Raw genomic sequence first — 5,649 nt, 5'->3', positions numbered from 1 at the left:
AAACCAGACAGTTAAGTACATGACGAAGTGGTACGTGACAAAGAGCCAACATCTGCATGATCCCGATGTGATCTCAGGTCACGATCTGAATGAAAACCAGCTGCAGGTCCTTCAAAGGCAGTGGATGGGACTCAAAGGGCCCGAGGACAGGAAGTGGCAGGCTGGGGGGGTTCCCCGGCATGGAGGGGGTGGGCCCCTGGAGGGAGCAGGAGGAGAGTGAGGGTGGGGCTGAGTGGGGGTGGGGGCTCCACTCTGATAGGCAGCCCCCCAGCAGCGCCGCTGGGGGGGACACCTCCCACCTCTCCTCCCTCCTCTCTCCCCTCCCTCATGCTTGGACCCCACCCACCCCTTTTCTGCCTTCACTACTGGGGCGGGCAGCCGTCCTCCAAGGAGAAGGCTGGGCAGCGACAGTGAAGAGGCCAGAACCCCCTGGATAAACCGAGACACTGACAGAAAGATGCCAGCTGCGACGCCTCTGCCTGGGACTCTGAACGATCAGCCCAGGGCCCGGGGCCGGCCAGCCTCACGACCTGGGCAGAGTGCCGGACGGCGACAGCGCCCAAACTCTGAAAAACGGAAGCGGGAGGCGGCACCATCCGGGTCCTGCGACGGGATGGGAAGTGAAGTCGGGCCCATCCTGGGGCAGAAACGAACTTTCTCATGAGTTTTAAGTAAAAAGATGAGTGAGCGAACTGGGTGGGAGTTACTGGTGACGCCGTCTGGAGCATTCTGGACCGTGTGTCAAAGCTGGTGGCTGGAATGTGCCACCTATGGCGAGACACGCCCTGGAAGGAGCTGTGGGGACACAGGCCTCGCTGCGGGACGGGGTGTTGACGGTCCCAGGAGTGAGGGCAGTGGTCAGAAGTGGGACGCAGACACTGGCCAGAGCGTGGGGTGTGGTGGCGGGCGAGGGGCCTTCGGGGACCCCGACGTGCGTGGCAGCGGGTGGCGGCCGGGTGTGGGAGACTGGCCCAGAGGGTGGGGCCTTCCAAGTCACACTAGTCTGTGTCGTCGGGTGTCTGTCTGGACTCTCCCACGGTGAGCAGTAAACGAGACATCACGAAGCAGGATCACTGACAAACGGCTTAGTGAAAATCCAGACCCTTTGTCAGGTGCGGTGACCTTGCCAAACAGAAGCCGGCACGGCAGGGACGCGTGTGCCGTCCACGCAGAGAAAATCACGAACCGACACGTCACGGAAGAGACGATACACACGTGGCAAAAACATACGGAAAACTCGTGATCTGAAAATATCCCGAGAGAGGAACACTGATTCGTATGTATGTCAGGTGGCCGGAGGGCGGGTGGACGCGGTCGGGGGGACATGCCGGCTGGGGACGGGCGTTGAAGACCTTACAAATATGGCTGTGCCTGGGCCTAGTCATTTCTCTTCCCGGAGTCTGTCCCAAGGACATAAGTCTAATTACAGAAAACGTTTTCTGTACAGAGATGCTCATTTCGGCACGAGTTAATGAAAAGTTAGAAGCACCTGGAAATACTTAAGGGCAGGAGCCGGTTGATGGCCAAGTGCTCAGCAGTGGGTGGTCCCCCTGGACAGTGACCGTCGGGCCCGCGCTGGGCTGGAGGGACAGTGTCCGGTGGGGGTGGACGGCGAAAAGCAGAGCTGTGCCTCGGAAGGAGGAGAGGGCCCACGGTGGGGGGCGGGGCTCCTGAGGACACCTCACTTCCGCTAGGACTGCTGGGTGCCCCGCCCCCCACGGAGCAGGCTCCCCGGGGAGTTCGAAGCTGTTCCAGAGAAAAGTGTCAGACGCCAAACGCACGGGAAGTATGTTCTAGCGAGTGACCTTCCCGTCCCCAGGCCCAGAAGGCGTCGTCCATGGTCTGGGGAGCTGAGAGCATGTGGGGGGGCCGCGCTAAGTCAGCGGCCTGGGGCCTCTCTCCCGGGGTGTGGGGACACCTCTCAGCTTCCCGGCCCAAGGCGTGGGGACCGCTGTGCAGGATGCTGTAAGGGTCCCCTACCCCAGGATGACACATCCAAGCACTGGGTGAGGCTCCCGCTGTCGGTGGCTTCATCAGCAGCATCGTCCCAAAACCCGTTCCCGGCCACGTCCTCACGGAGCTCAGGGCCGCCCCTGGGGCGGGGGTGCGGGACACTGTGTCACGCTGCTGGACCCCGCATCTCCCCGCTGCGGTCCCCGGGACGTGAGCAGCAGGAGCGGGGTGGCCCCACGGAGGCCAGGAGCGGGGAGCGGGAGCAGCCCGGTTCCTCCCACCCCGCCGGGCACGAGGTCGCGAGGTCCGCCGTCCCGCCAGAGAAGCCACCACTGAGGCCGCATTACAGGAGCACGCAACGCCGAGGCGGCCGTTTGCGGGCGCTGTGAGCCCCACACGGGCGGGGCTGTTGGGGGGCAGCACTTTGCATGTCGCTCGGAGGAGGGGCCTCGACCTGGAGTGTGGGACGCGCTTGGTGCCCGGGACCCACCTCGGCTGCCTCGGCCCCGGGTTTGGGGACCATCGGAAGCCACAGCCCCACAGCCTGGGCTCTGCTGCCCTCCAGTTCCTGCCCGCCCCCCACGAACGCTGGCTGAGGACGTCGGGGCTCCCAGGGCAGAAGGGACCCTGGGTTCCTCCAGGGGCTTTTCAGGGGCAGAGCCGCTGCCCCCTGCCCACCACGTCCCGCATTGTGGCCACCCCGGGCCCGGCCACGCGGCCACTGGCTCCGACACGCCCCGGCTTCCGCGTGGGTCACGCGTGAGCCCCGACCTTCAAACAGTCGTGCGGTGCTGTCACCGTCACCGGCCGTCGTGTCTGTGGAGTTGGAGAGACTTGGGGGTGACGTCGGCGGGTCACAGCTCCATCCGGCACTTGACGCATCTCCCCCTCCGCTGCAGGCCCTGGGTCTAACGCCTGGGGCCTCACGCAGATCTGTCCCTGCTCTGCGCCCGGCACCCTCGAAAGTGACGTCTCCTGAGAAAGGGCCTGTGCAGAGGTCACCCCGGGTCCCAGGAAGAGACTGTCCTGGTTCGCTGGGTGGGCCCTCGATCCAGTGACCGACGTCCGTCAGTGACTCACGGGGAAGTCGCCTAGGGAGACAGGAGAGGAGGACGTGAAGACGGAGGGACGTCGGAGTGAGGCGGCCACAGCCACGGGACGCCTGGCGCCGCCAGAATCTGGACGAGGCAGCGAGGACCCCAGGACTGCGGAGAGTCCCTGTGCGCTGTCAGCCACCAAGTTCGTGGAGAGTCGTCACGGCCGCCCCAGGAGACCGGCGCGGCCCCTGAGGGGGGCTGAGCGCCCGGAGCCGCTTGTCCCCGGGTCCCGCAGCTGCCCGCAGAGGGCACCTGGTCCTCAGACTGCTGCCCCACGGGGGTCTTGACCGTTACGTGAGGGGTCTTCTCCTCACCCCGCGAGATTCTGCTCTCCCCTCGCGGGCTTCCGTCCCGGCCCACGGAGATCTTTTGGGACCAAATTCTGTTTTCCAACTATCACTGACCTCTGCCACCTGGACACCTGAAAACAGCTTTGAAAATCTTCCTTCCCGGTGTCGATCAACAGCAAAGAAAAGACCAGGGCGGGCAAGGTTGACCTTGAGGTTGACCTCAGATGACCTTCAGGCCCCTGCTCTGCTGACTGGACTTTTAAGGAGGCTGAATTGGCCGGGACTCTGTGGTCAAGGCTACTAGTTGCCCGCTTAATGTCACTGACCCCCCCTTAGTGACAGACAGGCAACTGTATTGAGGGCCACGCTCCCCGCCCTTCCCCCACCCCGGACGGCAGCGCCAAGCGACAGGTTCTGTGGACAGCATGTCAGCGGAAGTGAGTGTGGGGCTCGCCAGAGGCTCCTTCACAAGGGGACGCAGCGCCCCGCGGGTTTGGAGACGTCGCTGAGCGTTAGAAGCAGGTTCTGCGCAGACGGTGAGGGTTTGACGCTCCGTGAGGGCCGGGCGGTGAGTGCCGCGTCCACCTGCACAGCCGTCCTGGCTGAGCCGCCACGGAAGCCGAGACCCAGGCGCGGGAGCCCGCCTGCTGCCCCCCTGCTGCCCGCCCACAGAGCCGGCGAGCAGCCCCTGGGCTGGGGACCGGCCGCCAGGGCACGTGCACCTGTTCCCCCTGCCTGCAGCGGCCACGGCAGCTCACCGCTGCCTTCCGCATCTCGCCCGAGCCCTTACAGTGGGCTGCGCCTGTCGCATCCCGAGCACCAGCCGTAGGGGAGTCTGGGCGGGTCACTTGCCAGGACGGCGGTAACCAGGTGGGGACTGCAGTGCGGCTTGCGCAGCAGAGGTTCAGTCCCTTGGAAGTCTACCAAGGAGAGGAAGAGGGCGGGAAACCGGCCCTCGGGGGACAAGCATGGCTGTGACCGATGCGGACGGGGCGGAGCAGAGGCGCTGGGTCGGGCGGTCAGGGCGGGCACAGTGCGGGCAGCGACTGCCACCTGCAGCATCCGGGGCAGCACGTTCAGGGGAGTGTGAAGCCAGGCCTCCCCTTAGGCCGGAGGAGAGAGGCCAGGAGGGCTGGGGCCGCGTCCTCAGGCCCAGGCCCAGGCAGCTGGGGACCCCGACTCCCCGCCCCCGCTGCCTCCCGTGTGGTGTACTTTGGAAAATATCTGATCCATTTCTGTCTTACATGTACCCAACTTTTCATACGTTTTGTCCATCTTGTCTCAGTTTTCTTTCATGTGCTCATTAAAGCCCTTGTCCAAATCCTCGCGTCGATCTTGGTGGGTCCAGGGGGCCGCTGCTGTTGGCTGTCCCTTCTCTCGATCGCGTGTGCCGTTCTCCGGTGTCTGTTCTGTAAGTTTTCGCTGGTTGTGGCACTGTACGTAGAACCATGTCGTCTGAGCTCGATGCTGCTCGTCTCCCAGGAGGGCGCCTCCCTTTCTCCACTCACTGGACCCCTTTAAGGATCGAGCTGGGTCACGGCCGGACCACAGCCTTTGTTAGCTGAGTAAACCGCTGGTTGCGCTGTTTTGAGAGGAGATGCTCTGAGGTTTGTACTGCGACGACACGGTCTCTGTCTCCCGGCCCAGAGCGACTCGGGGCAGAGCTGGGGTCCAGCCCAACCCCCCACGGCTGTAGGTTCCGCCCCCACCTCCCCACATTTGGCAAAAGTCTTAAGGAGCAAACTGGCCACGTGTCCGAAGCAGGCTCCTTCCTTGAGCGGGACCTGGTGTCCACACGCTTGAAGATGTCGGGCTGTCGGGTCCGCCTGTTAGGCATCCCCTAACCCTCCACGCGGCCTCTGCACTCAGCCGGCCGCAGGGGAGGCGGCGGCTGCCTCTTGAGGGTTCCTGGAGTTTTAAATCGTTGCATCGTTGCGCCGGGCCCACAGAGCCTCCGCGGGCTCTCCTGATTTCTCTTCCCCGGGCACACGGTTCTGCGCTGTTTTGTGTACCCGCTACGCATATATTTTGAGTGATTCCCATCAGCGTGCATGAGCTGTTGTGTGTCTGGTTTGACTCAACATTATTTAGTATGCTTGTGTTTTTTGTTTCTGGTTTTTTTTTTTTGGTTTTTTTTTTTTTCACAGATTGCAAGGACCTCGCCGGTTTACAATCCCTTATTTTTTAATTTTTAAGCCTACGGCACCTGGTCTTCCTAGGTGGTCTCCCATCCGAGTACTCACCAGGCCCGACCCTGCTCAGCCTCCGAGGTCAGACGGCATCGGGCACGTTCAGGGGGGTGTGGCCGT

General features: G+C 63.4%; 1 pseudogene; it reads right to left on the bottom strand.

Moving 5' to 3' along the window:
* Nucleotides 1-5,534: 5,534 nt before the first annotated feature.
* Nucleotides 5,535-5,649, bottom strand: LOC112478344 (annotated as a pseudogene).

The sequence above is a fragment of the Pteropus alecto genome, unplaced genomic scaffold (genome assembly GCF_000325575.1).
Source record: "Pteropus alecto unplaced genomic scaffold, ASM32557v1 scaffold143, whole genome shotgun sequence".
Classification (NCBI taxonomy): domain Eukaryota; kingdom Metazoa; phylum Chordata; class Mammalia; order Chiroptera; family Pteropodidae; genus Pteropus; species Pteropus alecto.
This window is presented reverse-complemented; position numbering and strand designations above follow the sequence as displayed.